Source organism: Danio rerio, chromosome 4 (genome assembly GCF_049306965.1).
Source record: "Danio rerio strain Tuebingen ecotype United States chromosome 4, GRCz12tu, whole genome shotgun sequence".
Classification (NCBI taxonomy): Eukaryota; Metazoa; Chordata; class Actinopteri; order Cypriniformes; family Danionidae; genus Danio; species Danio rerio.
In genome coordinates, this window is record NC_133179.1 from 14,980,423 (window position 1) to 14,999,963 (window position 19,541).

A 19,541-nucleotide genomic window follows, 5' to 3' on the forward strand; every position below is an offset into this window, starting at 1 on the left:
TATGTATGTATGAATGTCCTGGTCCTCCATGTTAAGGGTTGAGCAAATTGTAAAATGAGATGTTACGAAACACGCAAAGCTGATGTAGATTGTGTTGTTGTCTGTTGTAGATTGTGCCACTGAAATCTTACAGTGAAAGATTGATGTGACTATTTTCAGTTTCATAAGGTTTTTTATCATCATCGACAATGTAAATTTGTTTTTAGTTTAGCAACAAAACATAAGTAAACAGCGCTATTCCACCAGCCTGCTTTACTGAGGTGTTACGAAACACCAACAGTGCGGTTAAATATCAACTTCAATATAAACGGCCCTGGGAGCAAGTAAGTTTGATTACATGAGGTGATTACAATAAAAAGTATGGTTACATAAAATCATTATGTATTAGATTCATAAGTATATCATTCATTTTCATTCATTTTAAGAACATTAAAACAACTAAAACTAAAATAAAAACCTATAAATACTGTACACACATTAGAAACATGATCAATTGCAACACACAATGTCTAAAACTGCAAATAACCTAAAAACAAAACTAAATATAAAAAAAAAATAATGAAATAAATTCAAGGTAAAAACTAATGTCACAATGCACATATGCTGTGTCAGGACATTTTTAAAGTTAATATGAAATAATATGTCAAATAGATGCTAATAACTGGGTAACACTTTATAATCAGGTTGTATTAGTAAATGTTAGTTAATGGATTTACCAATATGAACAATCAACGAGCAACACATTTATTATAGCAGTTATTCATGTTAGGCAATGAAAATAGAGTTGTTCATTGTTAGTTCATGTTAACTCAAGGTTTATTAATGTTAAAAAGCATGAATTAGGATGTTACTGTTGCATTAGTAAATGCTGAACTATGATTAATAAATTCTGCACAAGTATTATTCATTATTAGTTCATGTTAGTGATTACATTAACTATTGAAACCTTATTGTAAATAAGCTAAATACAGCAAAACATTTGCCCATAACATTTTCTCATTGCATTGTTTTCCACTTTAAACCTTAGCAATCCAGTGGCTAGTGCAACAAAACGGATCATAACCATGATCTGGAGTGTTAAACATTACTTAACCCCAAGGTTTTACCCTTTTACCTAGGGTTAAGGATAGCGCTAAAAGCCCTTAAGAGTCTCCTGTCATTCACCAGCAGTGAGTCAACCATCCAAACATCCATCCGGGAATCACTAGACAACACCGAGCAGAAACAACCCCCCATTCCATCTTAGCCTCAATTGTTTTTTTACAGGCCCACTGGAATGTCAGGTATGTCACACCCACCACACCCAGAGACCAGAGAAAGGCACAAGCCAGGGCAAGCAGGTGAGGCTTTATCTCAGTTTGTGACAGGCCGTGGTGTCTGTTTCTGCACTTCTTTACCAACCCCCGTCTTACATCTGCCGGCCCGCCGGAGTCAGGCTGGGAAAATTCCCTTGAGTGGAACAAGTAGGAGGAAGTAGAAGGTTGATTTCAGGACAGCCGAACTGCAGGAGCTCGCAACTGCTCAGGTATCAGCTGAACGAAATGAATAGCAAGTATCTGTGTGTGTGTGTGTGTGTGTGTGTGAGACGGCAAACATGTATATGTGTTACTGAGATGGAGACAGCGAGAATAATGCGAGTGAATGGCCATGTGAAAGACACCGTCTGTCTAGGCAGCCAGAGAGCTGAAGTCTTCAGGCTGAACGGGGCAAACCTGAGACTGCATTTGGAGTCATGTGAAAAATGTGTTCCTGGTCTTCCACCTGCTGTCTGCTTTCCAAACATTCATCTATGCAAGTGTGGAAAAGCTCATGTTTCTGGCACAATTGGACGTGAAATACCAATGTCTCAGGCAAGCAAACTAGATAAGGCCAAGTGATGAATAGCTTTACTGCAGTAAAACTAACTAGGTTTGGTATGTAGGTGGTTATCTGGGCATTGTTAATTGAAACCCTATGTTTCTACTCACACCTCTGTGAATGGGAAACAAAGTAGTATCTAGGGCATGGGAGACGGGCACATTAAGGCCCTGTTCAAAAGGCAAGGAAATTAGGTCAGAAGTTGAATATCTTTGCATATCTCTAACGGCAGCATTGTCAGTGCCCTGAAATGAACTTTCTGGATAACCGTTTATAGAGTGGGAAAATCTCAAAATACCACCTAGCACAAATTTGTGAGGAAAAGCAAAGCAACTTTTTGGAAATGAAGTCAGCTTTGTGAATGTTTTTTTTTATGTGTCTTTAATGTGCTTTTAATCAATTTATTCTATTCAAAGTAGCACAAATTTAACCTCTAAAACATTGGAGGATGATGTTGCATGTGTTGGATGATTGTTTTTTCACCCGCAATCAATTCCCGATCCCTTGCATAATGCTTTCGGTCAATAAACTATAATTTAATTCAATTTTAGCCTATTCATAAAACACGTTTAACTGATCTGGAACTTTTAATACGTATTTTGTCTTGTAAATTAAAAAAACGCATCTAAATACCAGTTTCAGTAAGGCCTAAATTACTTTTTCCACATTAAATTAAAACTGCAACTCAATAAGAACCAAAATCAACAATTGAAATTGGAATTAATAACATTCTAATGAGAGCCAACCCTATTACTAACATCAGAAGAATGAGCTTTATTCACAAAGATTCTACTAACTAGCATCTATTATACTAACCTCCTTAAATACCACTACCTTCTGGGTCACGGCACCAATGTAAACCCTCCCCTCAAATATTACTCACATCGGCCAATGCAAACCATCTGGTTTTACTCATCTCAGTCAAACCGCCATTTTCAGCACTGAGATGGGTTCTCTAGGACACTAAAGGTGCTTTCACATCTGTGATTCAGTTTATTTGGTCCAGACCAAGGGCAACAAATGATACATTGTAGCATTTTTCTGCCGTTTTTGGGTCCTTTTCACACCACACTGATAGCTTTGGTTCGAAGTAGATGAAAAGAACCAACAGGCAGTCATGTGACAAAATCCACATCACTCATTGGCCAGATGTTATTAAACAAATTTCCTAAACTGCTTTTCGATTGGTCAGAATAAATGTGCAGGAAAATGCCAATGGAACTTCCGCAAGTAAACAAACCGGCAGACACAAAATGTGGCTTTTTACTATGGAGGGACGACTGCGCTGGCTGATTGTATGCCAGGTCATAGTATACTATATAGTTTGTATACATCACTTTAGACAAACTATACATTTCGAGAATGTATCGGCTGGAAAACAATTTTTTAATGCATTGCCAATGGCAAAGGAACATCGCAAGTCACTTCAGGAGGAGGTGTTAATTAATTTAGCTAAACTGCGACATGGTCATCTCCCGGAAATATTTTCAAAGATCCATCAGGTAATGTTTCTCTCTCTCTCTTTCTCTGTTTAAAATTGTTGACAGTGCATCGGGCTACTGCAGCTGGATTAGTCTGAAAAGGCACAGTACTTTTTGCTGTTTTAGTTAGGATCATGTTCTTACCACAATCGAACCGATCCAGGTTTTTTTTTTGAAAGTGTGCAAGGCCACCTCTTTTTTGGTCCGCTTTTGGTGCATACTCGAGTGCGATTGTTACATTCACGCCTGCCCAAATGAACAACACCAGGAGGGGACTTGAACTCTGGTGCGATTCAGCTGAACTAAATAAGTCAGGTGTGAAAACACCCTAAAGAACCACAGCTTCTAGCATAAGTCTCTATCGTGTCCCCTGAACCAAAAGAATGGCTTAATCATGGTACACCTACAGGCTGGCCTCTATACACTCACCCACTAAACCACACACCAATCCGGGTCACAGGACAAACAGTAATCCTCCAGTTTGTACATGAGTCATTCTGAGCGGGGCTCATTTCCTGCAATGGGAGGTGGCACATTAACAAGGGGAGTGAGGTTTAGGTGCACAAATTATTTTCTCAAGATACTATGCTGAATGTAAAGTTCAAAAACATAATATGTACTGTCCTAAAACTTCTAAACAGCAAATTCAATTTTATATATTCAGTCCCAGGGATTTAAGCATCTTTGAAGATGGTAGTGATTGTGAATTTTGTTAATGTCCCTACAGACAATCTGCAAGTAAAAAAAAAGTAAAGCAAAGGCTGTAGATGCACTTGTCTTAACAAGCATCAATAAAGCAGATCTAACAAACCCAGAAATAATGAGTGATGGTAACCTAGCAATCAAAAATCTGTGCTGTGAATTAAAATGCTGAGGTTTGATTCCTTAGTCACTGAGGAGCAGCAGTGAGCAATTGGTATATTCAACTCAAGCAGCACATTTGAGTTCCACTTGCTCCACATAAGAACAACAACAACAAACACACTTGGAAAGTCTAAGAGTTCTAAATGAAAACAGAATTTAGGGCTTACATTGACAGATGACATGCTATTGAACATTACGTGGCTGGAAAACAAAAGCCTTCCCAGAAGATCCCTCAATCATTGTTATTGTAAGCAGTACAGAAAGTTCTAACCACAGTGATAAATTATGAACGATACAATTGTTTAGTGATTTAAATCACAAAAATCATTCTCCGTGCTTTGATTAAGCATGAAAAAATGTACAAAAGTTTTGTACAAAGCCAGCAGCTGAAAACCGTGACACATGCAAGCTCATGAAGGACTATGACTGATATGTGTGTCAGAGAGTCTCCCAGACGGTCTGAACTCTCTGTGATTGTGTGTTTGTTTGAGGAGGACAGTGAGGCCCGTTCCTTCCAAACTGGGTTTCTCTTCATGGGTGGCAATCGCTAGCGAGAGAACTGCACTTAATGATGAGCATTGTCGGTAAGAATCCACTCTAGGCAGACGTAGACTAATACAACAACCATGTACGCTCTCTGTACAAAGATAAACATCTCACGGCCACAAATTCACACACAAGCACTCAAGCACTGATTGAATGCCTCCAGTTTGTTCAGGTGGCTTAAATCGCAGACCGCTCTTCGTGAAAAATTGCCTGTACCAGTCTAAAACACTGAAAAGCCCCGGAGGTCAGATGTGGATTTGGTAAGTCAGAGCTGCATCGAGAGCATGCACTTTAACAGTCATCAGTTACACAATCCAGCAATGGCCAGACAGAGAAACTTAACTGGAAAACACCAGAACGCCTGAGAAAAGCTCTTGTCTGAATGCGTTGATAAAATCGCTGTGTCACATGACTAATAGCTTTTATTGCGTCATTTAGTGAGTATGTATACATACACACATGGTATTTTTTTAAAGTTACCCATGAAATATACATATACGTAGCAAAAGAAATGAGGTCAGGGAGCACTATGGTGTTTGGGAATACAGCTGTTCCCATTTTTCAGGGAAAAACCCAGATTTGGTTGTCTAGATTTAGATATACTGCAAAAGAGAGTGACCAATCTATAATTGAGAACAAAACTCCTCAGAGAGAGCAAATGAATGTGTATGCCCCCAATTTTAAAAATAGAGGATCAATTTAGAGATACCACAAGAACATTTCCAAATGTGATTAAAAAATTGTAATAGCCAAAATGCCTAGGCAGCGCACACACACAAACACACACATATCAGAGGACACAGCAGCTGTTAGCTCCTAAAACAATACCTTTAAAGCCCCGACCCACTTATTACACAAGGCGCATTTGGTTCAAAAGTGCAGAAGCTCTGACAATGAGGTTTCGGTGTCAGCATGAGTTTACAGTAGAAGTCACAGCATAGAAGTGCATCAAAAAAGATCAGAGCAACTTGGCTCATCCTCGAGGTCAAACTAACATCTGAATCCAGAGTGTGTGTGTAGGGAGAGCAAAGTTTGTTTGGAGCTATTCGTAAAGTGGGTCAGGCCAGGAAAGTCTTGAATGAAATGAACAGTAGTTCAAAAGTGGAGACCCTGAAATGCACGAAAGTAATAAAGGCTAGAGGCTAATTAGATTTTACGTAACGTGGATCTAATTTCAGCTCTTTGGAATTGCGAGACTCATTCAGGTATTTTAAATAAAGAAATAATGCATGTGTGTCATAGTGTCATGAGTCACTTCTGGGTGTAATGGAGACTAAATAGTAGGATTTACTCAAGTAAAACTCACTGCTTGTTAGTAGACCTGGTTATATTGCTGTGGTCACAAGAATGGGGGTGAGGTTTATGGTGGTCAAAGTAAGACAGCTGTTTGGAGAGTAACCTTCCCTCATCTAATACAACTAAACCCAGATCATGCACTCTTTAGGCCAGGGGTCTCAAACTCGCGGCCCGCAGGCCATTTGCGGCCCTCAGTGCAATATTTTGTGGCCCGCGCCGACCGCTGTACACTGACAGAATCAGCGGAGCGGGGGGAGAGAGCGCTCCCCGCTCCGCTGATTCTATCCGTACACAGCGGTCACTGGCATTCCCCGCCCGCCGTGTAAACAAAGGGGCGAGGATGCCGGTGACGTCACCACGCACCCCGCCCCTTTGTTAGACGCTGTGACGGGCGGGAAGTGTGGAGGGGCGTTGTCGCGCGCGTTCTGATCAGCTGTGTTGTTGCACGCGTACTCAAGAGTGGTGTTGTCGCGCGCCTACTGAAGGGCGGGACCGAGGGTGTGTCGCGTCGCTGGGGCACTTTTGATCATTTTGGAAGGGCACTTTCTATGCAAAACTAAAAAGGGCATGTGCTCTGCACAGGTTGAGCCCTATGTGTGCACGTGCCTGCCCTGCATCTTATATATATTATAGGTAGATACAGACTGGTACAGACTGATGTGACTGGAGTGGGGTGGGGGTGTTTTATTTATACATATATACGACTTTTTTTTAGGTGAGGGAATGGAAGTTTTGAGTGAGTTCCCCCACTTTTTTCCCTAGGACTTCAATAAGTCAAAGTACAGGTCTAGACTTAATGATGATCATCTTCAAGCCATACTGAGGGTGTCAACTGCTTCCGCTTTAAAGCCAAATGTGGTTCAGATTTGTGAGAAGAAGCGCTGTCAAGTCTCTGGCAGCAAGAAGTAGGCAAAAGATGCCATGTTCAGAAGAACTGTTCATAATCTTCACTCAATGTTCTATTAATGTTCAGGACACTTCACGTTCAGAAGAAATAATTAAAACTGTTATTAATGACATTTGAGGACTTTTTTTTGTGAAATCCCTTATGCGGCCCAGCCTCACCCAGACTTTGCCTGCTGCGGCCCCCAGGTAAATTGAGTTTGAGACCCCTGCTTTAGGCCCAATCTCAATTCTATTTTCGTACCCCTTGGTTTCGAGTGTGGTCCATAAATATCTCTGTTTCAAGGGCTATCTAACCCTTGTCCTTAGCCCTACACCTTCACACTAAAGAGAATTGGGACACCCCTTCCCCTTGAACGTGCAAAATGAAGGGTAGGTGTAAGTGGAATGGCTAAGGGGTATAACTGGGATTGGGCTTTAGTCTTATAGAAAAGCTTATTCAAATCCTTTTCAGTGTGGGGTTAGCAGACCCACAGGGGTTACAACTGAAATATAAAAAATATATAAATGCACTAAAGCTTATCTTGCAGACATTCATACAAGTCATTAGCGTGAAGTCAAATTAAAGTCAACCCACACTTTCAACTGATGAATGTAAGGGGGGGTGGAAGCTTTAATAAGCTTAGGTTGAAATCAGCTAAGTCACTGAGGGCCTTACGTAAGTACCAAAAAATTCACCAACTACTTGGAATTTGAAACAAGAAACGCTCTTCACCTTTAATTCTTGTCAAAACTACTGAAAACTATTGAACAAGCTTAAAATAACAATGAGGTGAAACTGACATTTTCCTCCCTGCAAGCATGAGAGACTGTCTCTGTGTGTGTGTGTGTGTAAACTGATCTCTGACAATGGCCACCCAGAGAAAACGGAACTCCACTAGCCTGAAGGGTCGCAGATATACCTCCGTTTGTTCGGGGTTTAGCACCTTTCTTTTGGCCGGAAAGATCAGGCACGCAGGACTAAATTTAGGACTTTTCATATGGATAAAGAACTCAAGCCAGCATATTTTGACAGTGATGCTGAACATGTTTAGGGTTTTGCAATTGTTTGGCAGCCATTTTTATCAGATTTTATCCAAAGTAGCCCATGCAATCTTTTTTTTAATAACTATCTAACTGAAAAGACCCTAAAGAGAAGCCTGATTGGCAGATCTGTGCCAGTAAAGGTTCAACCAACATTAGTGGTTGAAATTAGTTGATAAAGTTTTCAGCATGCTTGTTAATGAGCCTGCATCACACGTATAAGACATCAATTTAGATCACACTTAAGAGTGGTGCAAGCAGAACTAAAGGAGTTGTATCGGTGCCGTGACCCGGATGGGAGTGAGTTTCAAGGGGCTGAGCATACTGGAAGCTAGCAAATAGGAGCTTCTCTAATGTCAACCTCCCATTCCTAAAATGCAGAGTTGAACCCCTTCCAGGGGGGTTCAAGAAGAACCACTGGGGTTACATTGGGGTTATGACCCAGATGGGACTTAGATTTGGAGGGTGCAAGTGAATGTCCCTCTGTTGACCTCAAATTGCAAGTAGGAGCTGCCGTCTTTAGCATACTTGTTAGCAGAACCAGCTCCTATTCGGGATGTTCAATGTTGTAATTAGAATGGAGGCTAGCTAATAAAAGCTTCATTGATGCTCACTTCTCATCCTGTAGACATATATTCATATCACTCTTCCAGGAGCGCAAGTAGAGCCATTGGGCTAAAATTGGTGACATGACCCAGATGGGAGTAAGATTTGAAGGGTGCAAGTAAATGTCACTACATTGGCCTCAAACTGCAAGTAGAAGCTGCTGTATTTAGCATCCTTATTAGCAGGGGGTGATTATAATGGAGGCTAGCTAATAAAACTCCATTGATGCTCATCTCCCAAACTGAAGTCATATATACAAATCTTTCCTCTAAGAGTGCAAGTAGAACTACAGGGCTTAAATTGGTGCCATGACCCGGATGAGAGTTAGATTTGGAGGGTGCAAGTAAACGTCACTTTTTTGGTCCTTAAATTGCAAGTAGAAGCTTAGAAGCAGAACCAGCTTATGTTTGGGATTTTTTTATTAGAATGGAAGCTAGCTAATAGGAGCTACATTGATGCTCATCTCTCAAGACATATTTTGGGGTGCAAGTAGAACCATTGGGCTTAAACTGGTGCCGTGACCCAGACGGGAGTGAGAATTGAGGAAGGTGAGCATAATGGAGGTCAGATAACAGGAACTTCTTTGGTGCCTATGTCCTCTAATTATCTTAGAGATATGCACAAAGAGCAGTGCTGGTAAAAAGTTTAGCAAGAAAACCTTGTTTCAGGCTACAAAATGTTTATCAGCGACTTATCAAAGAGGCTGGATTTATACTATACTTGTTAGCGTTTCCACCTTTCATACTAACGTTTGATTGCTGCTTTCGTGGTGCACAAGCAACCAGAAGGGCTACGCTAGCTTATACCTTGTATGCAAAGTCACTGTGGATTTAAGTATGTCATAATTATACATCTGATTTAAAAATATACAATAATGGCTTCTTTCAGCTATTATAAACCACTTAAACTTGACTCTGCCTATTTGAGTATCACACACAACCTAAAAACACAACGTCCGTCTTGCTTCCTTCCATTAGCTCACATTAGCCTCATGTGCTTCAATCCGCAGTGAGTAAAGCCTCCATCCACCCGTGACCATCCAGTACATGAGGCAGTGAAGGCAGGCATCTCAGACCTCCCAGGAAGCCAAATCAGCAGCAGCATGCCTGCGGGCCACGGACCCCCACAGAGAAGCGAAACTACCCGACTTAGAATCCTGTCCAGCAGAGCAAACCTAAAATATGGCTTTTCCACTTTAATCCGTTACTTATTATTGCTCACTTTTCCTATTCGTTTCTGACAATAAAGGGTAACCGGTGTTTTATATCAATGTAATACAGTGATGCGAGAAATGTTAGGATGTGTATAATATTAATACATTATCACATTCTATGATGATATTAGTATAAATATCATTAAGAAGGTTGAACCAAACAATTCATAGACATGTAATGCGTTAGTTAATCATGACAGTATAAACAAACCAAATGTTGGGCCACACATATGATCTGTGATGTATTAAAACATTTAAAATCTGATCAGTTGACTGAATTTTTAAGGGGAAAAAAAAATCAAAAGAGTAATTTCTTATAAGTATTGGTCTCTGGATTGGTGATAAGCTTTTTTTATATGTGCACATTGCTAATCAGGGGTGCGTTTCCCAAAACCATCATTAGCCAACTAAGGTCACAAGTTCCGTTGTTACAAACATAGTTTGTTGATTTGCCATTTTTCCAAATCCGCCGCTCCAACGAACATTCGCGCAAACTGTGTCGCAAACTTGGGCACTCGCAACTACAGTATACCTCTGGAGCTGTAGTTCGAAACATAGTTCCTGGCTGTGTTCTATTCCCACTTAACTCCCCTATGCCCTATTCATTTAAAATATTCAAAGTTGGAATTATGAAAAGAAAAAAGCATTAAGGTCATCTCTCTTAGTTGTCCTTTCTAACTATTTTTACAGTTCAGTTATAGCGGTCTTCATGTTTACAAGTGTGCTTCCTTCGCAGTGCACTTTGAAAACATTGAGGTCATTTTGAACACAGCCTTATGGCGAAAGCTATAGGTGACCTATTTTTTAAAAGTGGATTTTGTGTTAAATTGTAGTGTTAAAGTGTCCAATTGTAAAAGTAGACTTTTAAAAAATAAATAAATAAATAAACAATATCCAACTTTATAGTAATTGTAAGCTTTTGTAAGTGATTTCATATTCATATGATATGTAATTCTCAATAATATTTGTAAAGCAAACATAGGCCCTATATGTGCCATATATTTCAATTAATATAAAAGCGAGTGCATGTTTTTATCAAATCTATTATTGGATTTTATATTGAATGCATGTTTGTGTAAAAAAATAACATTTGCACAAAGAAATTATGGGGTTCTTCTCTAAAGAAGATGTTACTCCACCCAGTTTAGAGCGTCATTATGGGCGTTTTACGTTATAACTAACATGATTCAAACGATGGATCTGCGACAGAGAAACTATGCGTTTTGGGAAAACATTTCTCACTAAATCATTCTTTTCCCAAACGATGCATCGTATCATGAGAGTTCAGCTGCGAGTGAAACGCACCCCTGATCAGGAAACTGAAACTTGGGTTTTATTTTAGAAATAAATCTAAAATATTTGACTTTTAATGCTAAAAAGAAACTTGTAGAAGCTACTTTTTTATCTGTGCTTGATTATGGTGATATATTATACGTGCATGTGGCATCTTCTATTATAACAAGACTTGATTCTGTATATCATGCTTCACTACGTTTTATTTGAAATGCAAAATCCTTTACTTGTCATTGCATTTTATATGAGATCATCAAATGAAAGACACATTTACTTGGGAAGGAAATCCAGAATTGTTTTCTTAAATAAAAGGTTTCAAAATTAAATGTTTAGGTTTAATATTTGATCAAAGTTTAAGGTTTAAGCTAATTTTAGAAGAAAACAGGCTATAGCTGATAAAACATATTTGTCAAATACAGATTTGCACCAGAACGCAACAGAACTAGTTACAAAAGTGGAAGCTGAGCACCATTATCAGCCCCTTGACTGAAAAATGAGAGGATGAAGGAAAGAAAAGTGAAATATCCTGTTCTTCCACACCACTTAAGGTAGTCTCTGTACTTTCAAACCGATCTAGAATCAGACTCCTGCTTAATTTACCAGAGGACATGGCAGAAAGCATCGTCCCGCAGAGGTGAGAAGGAAATCCTGCAGTGCTGTCATAAGAGGGAAGAGGAAGGATGTTTGGCCTTTTGGAGACAATCTCCGGCTGGCTCATCCTGCTACATCCACCCTGCGCTTGCACATGGACAATCTTACGTCAGACCAATCACACACACACTCACAGACACATACAAAAAGTCTCAGAACAGAGTGTTTGCTGCCACTCCAAGGTCAACCAGAACGAGCAGAACGAACAAGAGGTCAGTGTCCCACCCCAAACACATGCACGCAAAAAAATCCTCATGTGACGCAAAATCAAGTTAAGGGTCAAGCTGTGGTGGGCTGAGCGCTTACAGCGCTGACAGGGTGAGGAGATGTAAACCTGAGTCAAAACTGAGGACTTTAAACTAAACTAGCTGAGTTTAAGCTTGAATTAAATATATATAAAAAACTAATATACAGGTAGTTAAAAACAGCATGAAATACTTATTTTAAGATGATAAATAAGGAGCCAAACACTTGACGTACAGTAAAAATAGTAATTCTGTTATATTATTCTAACAAACTATAGAAATGTGAAGGTATTATTAATAATTTTAACTTCTTAATAATAAAAGTAAATTAAAGCTTTGCCTCACCTAAATGTTTTTATTTAATTACATATTTAAAAATAAATTTCATATTAAATGCATTATTATTATTATTATTATTATTATTATTATTATTATTATTATTATTATTATTATTTGATTAATAATAATAATAATAATAATAATTATTATTATTATTATTATATTATTATTAATATTATTATTATTATTATTATTATTATTATTATTATTATTATTATTATTATTATTATTATTATTAAAATTGTTGTTCCATAAAATTAATTTTAATTATAACAATAAATTAATTTGTCTCCATAGTCATTTTGGATAAATGTAAATAATGCTAGCTTAAAAAATATGAATCAATTAAAAATAAAAGCAACCAACATACAGTATATGTTTTATATCAGATTGCAATATTTATTGTCTTATTATTATTATTATAATTATTATGAGCAACATCATCAATACTGAATTAATTGTACTAAAACAATAAAGAATTATGTTGCAGAATAATATTTACAATTTAATATTATATCCGCATTTTATAAAACAATTTATATATTTACAAACTTTCATTCAGGACTACATCATAAACAAATGTCATCATAAGCAGCTAAATTTAGCCTAACTTTGCCTAAAATTTTGTCTCTACAGCATGTAGCCTAAAAATAAACCGTTCTGCTGCCTGCCAATCTAATTTGTGAATGAGCAAAATAACGGTAAAACTTTAAAATCTCATTGTAACCTACTAAAATAATTAAATAATAAACAAAAACAATCTGTGAAACTGTGCATATTAAGTAGCTCAAATCTCAAAAAAACTTTCGTTAGTTTTACAGTTTGCTTAATGGTTTTCCTTATCAGCTCTCATGAAAAGATTTTGTGTTGTAAGCATGTCAGATTTAAGTCAAACACATTGTACAAAGTGAGCTGGCAGGTTAAGACATGTTCATAGAGATATGTGTACAGGTGCATATGTTCAAAACTAAAAAGAGTATTACATAATATTTGCTGACGTGATGTGTTTTACAAGGCCAGATGCACATATGTGGGTCAGTCACCAGGTGTGATGCCAAAGGGGCCTGGAAGAGCAGTAATGACAGAGCGAACGTATTAAAACACAAAAAACACTTGCATAACCAAGGCATGTAATAAATCTTTTTTGAGAAGAAAGTGTTTTTTTGTTTTTTTAAGTACATGCTGTTCAGCTTTTCTTTTCTTTTTTTTTAGCAACTCTAAATACATCAGCAGATGATAAAAAAGAGAGCAAGTTTCATGAAGTTGCATAATGGAATTGCTTTAACATTGAACCAAAAAAAAAAAAACTTTTTAAATGACTCATGGCATGTTGAAAGAATTAGCTGCTTTGTTTGTTTTTTTCAAAAGCATATTGGTCAGATTTCCTTTTGGAATTATATACCAGACAAAAGTCCAAGTTTTAGGAACAACGAATAATAACTCGACTTCTAGTTGATCATTTGGTATCAGAAGTGGCTTATGTATATGGAAGGCAAAGGCCTCTAGATTACGCTTATTTTATCTAAATAAAACATGATCATGCTGGGATTTTTTATTATTTAATTAGGACAGTACGGTCGGACTTTGCATAGACAAAATTCTTGTCACTTAATAGAAATAAGTATAGAATATAAAGTCACTTTATAAAACTGGAAAGAATTAGACTCGTTTTAAAGGGGTTTTCAAAAAACAATTTGGGACTCGCTTGAATTTGTGGAAATGTATACTCATCCATACTGGATAATCGGTAATTTTTACATTCTTTGCTACAGTGTGACAGCTCATGTGACCAGGCTTTTAGTTTGGGGTTTAATAATTGTTCTAGTTGGCATCTTCTTGTTGTAGCTGTTGTTATTAAATGGATTTTTAGTTCTTTATTAATTTGAATAATCTTATATATATATATACATATACATATTTGGGGGTCAAAAATCATTTTGGATCATCGTTTACTTCTCTCTCTGTCAAAATGTACAATAATATACCAAAATGTCCGATATTTGTCGTTTATGTTAAATCCTATGAATAAATTTAGGGGAAAAAGGAAAGCCAACAATTGCTTTTTTTAGTGTACTGCATGTAAATTTCATGAAATTCAGTCATGCATAATGACTGACTGATCTCTCTTTTTTTTAACTTGCATACCTGAGGGCTTGTAATAATATCGTCAAAGAGATTATTACCTGGCCCATCAGAGCTGTTATCATCTATAATGGCTGCTGTTCTAGTCATTCTGCTTACATAAGTGCCCTCTTTCTGCCCCCCTTTTTTTTGTAAAGGTACAGTTGTGCCAGCTGGCGGTAGATTTTGGGTGCTAAACAGAGCCTGTGGGGGTCAAACTCAATTATTACTAAGCGATATCAAACCTGTAGAAGTACCGAGGATGACTTAATTGAGATGCCAATCAGCGTACACAATGTTACATAAGAAACTGCCTCTGAATATGATTTAAGAAAGACTCAAGCCAGAGATCCTGCAGATGCAGACCTGCTTTCTGCTTTGCATTAACCAGGATTTGGGAGGAATGTGCGTTATGATAATATCTTAACCCAGGAGGAGACAGATAAATGATGTAACCTGATATGTATCTTTTTGATTTTGGCTTTTTCATTTCGTTTAGCTCCATTCCAATGCAGAACTTCAAAGACAGACAGTGGTTGTGGGACCCAGAATGCAGCGCCGTGATGTAACCGCTTGACAGTTTGTGTAAGGTATACAGAATCAATACTTAAACCTTCGAGAGGCTTACAGTTACTAAGGTTACACAATGTCGTGTGGTGGAGAAATTAGTTAATGCAACAAACGTAATCTCAAGCAAAGCCTCAAACTTTTCGGTTCAATGAATCAAAGACTAATAGGCTAATAGCTCATTTGCGGGCTGGTATAATCTTCTGGATTATATAAAGTAGATGTAATATGTACAGCATATGTAATGTGTAGAATTGGAGAGGAGCCAGTTCTAAACATTTATATAAACTTTCCAGAATATTCTTTTGGGAAAAATGTGTTTTCCACAAAATCAGTGTGTCATTGTTCAACATTAATGATAAAAATAATACTAATAATAATAATCATTATGATTATCATTGTTTTTATTATTATTATTATTATTATTATAACAATAACAGATGTTTCTGCTGCTGTAAATTCAGCTTTAAATGACATTTTAACGCTTAAAAAAATAGGAAAAAAATTGTAATAAAACCGTAATATTTTGTATACTTTTAAATTAGCTGACAGTGTTTTCTATATTTTTCGCAAGAATCAAAAATTTAAACATAAAAAAAATCTATTGCTTAATTTCTTCTACCTATGACTACCTTTTGATCACATGCTAAACCATTTAATTGTCTAGAAATGTTAATATTGTACTCATTTTGGTTTTTATTTATAATTTTATTTATTTTTTACATTCATATATTTACCAAAAGTACTTAAATTTAAGGTTTTGCCATTTTATTTACGTTTTTTATTTTATTTTTTTACAATGTATGTAGTTTTTAGCCCTTGTTAAAGGAATAAAATATGTTATAAAGAAATGAAGAAAATCTGAAAACCTATAACCACTGACATCCACAGTATAGGAAAAAAACAAAGACTATGAAAGTTAATGGTTACCAGACCTCGATTTAACATCTTATCTGAAAGACATTGCTCACTGAGTAGTATAGAGTCCCCATCAATATACTGGGGCGTTTGGACCCACACAGATCACAGGTTAAGCGCCCCCTGTTAGCCTCACTAACACCACTTCCGGCAGCAACCTAGCTTTTCCATGCGGTCTCCCATCTAGGTACTGACCGGACGCAGCCCTGCTTAGCTTCAGTGGGCAGAGAGCAAGCTGCTGGCTAAAAAAATCAGGGTTTTAAAATCAATGTATGACTTGACTGGTAGCCAATGTAATTGTTGAAGTACAGGGGTAATGTGACAGCGTGACAATGTGTGTGTCAGCACACGTGCAGCTGAGTTTTGAATGTGCTGTAATGCGTCCTAAGAGAACTAGCTGGTAGACCCCCAAAAAGAGAAAGACAGAAATCTGGAATTCAAGAAGAACAGAAGGAGGAAACAAACAAATTTGTGACAAGGGAAAGGTAAGTAAATAAAAACAGAACTTTCAGTTTGGGGTGAAGTATACCTTTAAGTCAATATGACATTGAAGTAAAACTTAAATGAAAATATTTCCTGAGTTCTTTGAACTATATTTTGTTTATGACACACTAATCTTCAGTCTAAAATGTGTATAAATTAAAATAATACTGTGAACTTGGTAATAAATCTGACATTTTAAAAATTGAACTGGTAACTTAAACCTGAAGAGAGAAGTTGTGAAGCTCATGACAGAAGAGCCTGACCTTTGTGACCCCGCAACACTCTTCCCGATATTCACAAGATCACAGGAAACATTTCTCTTCAATGAATGAGCCGGTCTGGCTGCTTCACACGGCGAAGGAGAGACTGTGAAGAAAAACACAAATAAGAGGAAAAATTACAGCAGGTTCTAACATGACACGACCCCTATATGTACACATAACCTCCAGCACACAGGCATCACTAATGGGAAATTCACTCATCACTTCAAAACCCACACGCAGTAAAAGTGGGAGGCCTGATGTTCAGCTGTAATCTCACTGACCTTCGACCTTTAGTCACCTGTGGCACCTCACGCAAACCTGCTGCTAAAAACTGCTCACACGCTCATACTTTCACACACGCTCCTACAAGTTCACTTAGCTAAATAGCAAATTACCGGAATTGTGTTGTCGACTGAAGAGACTGGGAATCTACCTCACATGCAGCTGACATGACAGCTTCAGGAGCGCATAACAACACACAAATCAATCAAAATGTTGTCAAGCACACACCAAAAAATGTTTAGTTAACAATTTAATTGATTAATATTTAACTTTTGATGGTGACACTTTACAATAAGGCTCTAAGCCTTAATAAGTCTGTTGCATTCGCTAATAGGAAATAACAATAAACAAAACATGTATATCATTTATTAATCATACAGTAATACAACATGCAATAATGCATAGTTAATATCTAAATTTGGGTTTGTTAAAATGAGTTAATAATTACAACTTTATTTTCATAAACTAACATAATCAACGAAGATTAAATAAGTGATAAAAAAAATGATAAAATGATGTAAAAAATGTATTGTTCATGCTAGTAAATCCATTAACAATCTATTTATGGTAGCAATATACTTCAAGATGCTTTCATAAGGCTCTCCTGACAACTTTATAATCATGAAAGTCATAATTATGAATATGAATAAATATTGACGTGAATATGAAGGAGATTGTATGCCTGCTTTGTTTGAGATGTCTTTACAACAACCTGAATAACCATAAACCATAGACATAAACATCAAAAACTGTTTGTCTTTGTCATGACAACTTGATAATACGAAGACAACATAACTTGTCATAAATCCGTCATAAACATGATTGCCATGAGGCTATTACAATTGTGTCATTAATATTTTTCTGATCACTTTTTTCACTGAAACTGAATGAATCTGTCATTAACATATCTCGTTAAAAGTGTCAAATAATTATATAACAACAGCACCATTATTATTTAACAACATTTAAATATCCAATTCAGTTCATCCCTCGGCAGTTGAGCTCAAGAAACGTATAAATCAACGTAAATAAACTGAACTTAAACTCTGAAAACTGAACTGACAAAATCAAAAGTTTCAATCTACTATAATCTTCTCTGTTAAGCTGCTTTGACACAATCTACATTGTAAAAGTGCTATAGAAATAAAGATGAATTGAACTGAATGGCACTGTTGTATTTGTGACAGTTATAATGGCCTCATGACAATTATGTTGATGACAGATTTATGACGAGCTATGTTGTCTTCGTTATAAGTTTTCATGACAAAAACATCTCAAACAATGTCATCTTTGCATTTAAAATGACATAACTGAGCGAATGACTTTAATGAAAGCTATCAAAAACATGCATACTATAGTCATATTCATGATGTGCCATGATTATAAAGTCTTATGATCACACCCTTCAAGTAAAGTTTTACCCAAATGAACTACGTTACTGTATTATGCCACAGCCTTCATAAAGTAATATCTTAAGTCATGACAATATTTTTTTTATTCATCAACTATGATGCCAAGCTGACCCAGGGTAAGTTACTTCAAAAAAAAGGTATTACTATTAATTGTATTTAAATTACATTTTTAATTACAATGTTTAAAAAGTAACTGAGCTACTCAAGTTATTTAATTACTCAACTAAACACTGAAAATTCCATGTATAAATGCACTGTTTATAAATATCAACACCGCATAGACAATAGAAATGAAACCCCATGGTTTCCGCTACATTTATTCTTCCATGGCGGGGCGACATGCCAAAATTCATAACGCCAAGGCTACATTACAGCTTCTCATTCAAAACTTGATATTTTTTTAATAGCGGGTAATAATCGCACCAAAACACAATAAAAGGTAAGTAAAGTATAACAGCGAGAACTTTCTGTAACCATAGTAGTGCTGTGCGTCATTTCTTTAACACTTTAAGGTTACATGCTGACTGACTAACTGACAGGTGCGTGATGCGTGAGGCCAGCAAACACGACGTATAGCCATTTCACTTTACTTCAGGTTGCATTAATACTGCTCTGTAGGTCTATTAAAGACGTTCATATAGCAAATCTAATAAATGCTGGAGACATACTCGTTACATAAACGCACTCAATCGCTCTTCAGCAGCGTTTATTTGAGAGCGCACAAGAAGATCTGTGCTTGAGCCTCTTATATTTAAGGGGCCATGCAAGAAGTTTTGTGCACGAGCAGAGGACATTGGCACGCAAACAAAGAGATTCGCATGCTCGTAGGCTATTACATAAATTTGATCTCGACTTCTAATACTGCGCTCACGGCATTTGTCATAAAAGTAACCCCACAAGTAGTTGGTAAATCTGTGTAAAAAAAAAAGTCCTGCCGCCACAGCTGGAAAAAAATCCTACAGGAAAACTCTGAACTCTTTTAATTCTTTAATTCTGAACCAAAGAGGACATTTTAGCCTTATTATAAAATGTAACCCTTTAAGAATAATACACATTATGCATGGAAACACAAGACATTTCAAAGCAATGAAGCAATATTTTATACACATATATACGTTATATTGACTAAAATTTCTTACTCAGTTCATTGCTTCTCAAGTAATGCAGAACCAGTAGTG

General features: G+C 36.9%; 2 long non-coding RNA genes across 8 annotated transcripts in view; one reads left to right on the plus strand and one right to left on the minus strand.

The window, feature by feature from the left end:
* LOC137491394 (uncharacterized) overlaps positions 1 to 19,541 on the minus strand; it is a 100,262-nt gene that overhangs the window by 71,509 nt on the left and 9,212 nt on the right. For all 7 annotated transcript variants that reach the window (XR_012402011.1, XR_012402006.1, XR_012402009.1 and 4 more), the window contains exon 2: positions 16,670 to 16,772. This is a non-coding gene — a long non-coding RNA (uncharacterized lncRNA). The remainder of the gene's footprint in view (positions 1 to 16,669; positions 16,773 to 19,541) is intronic.
* Positions 1,453 to 10,053, plus strand: LOC108183545 (uncharacterized). Its single transcript, XR_001798442.3, has 2 exons — positions 1,453 to 1,525; positions 9,586 to 10,053. It is a non-coding gene; the product is annotated as an uncharacterized lncRNA (long non-coding RNA).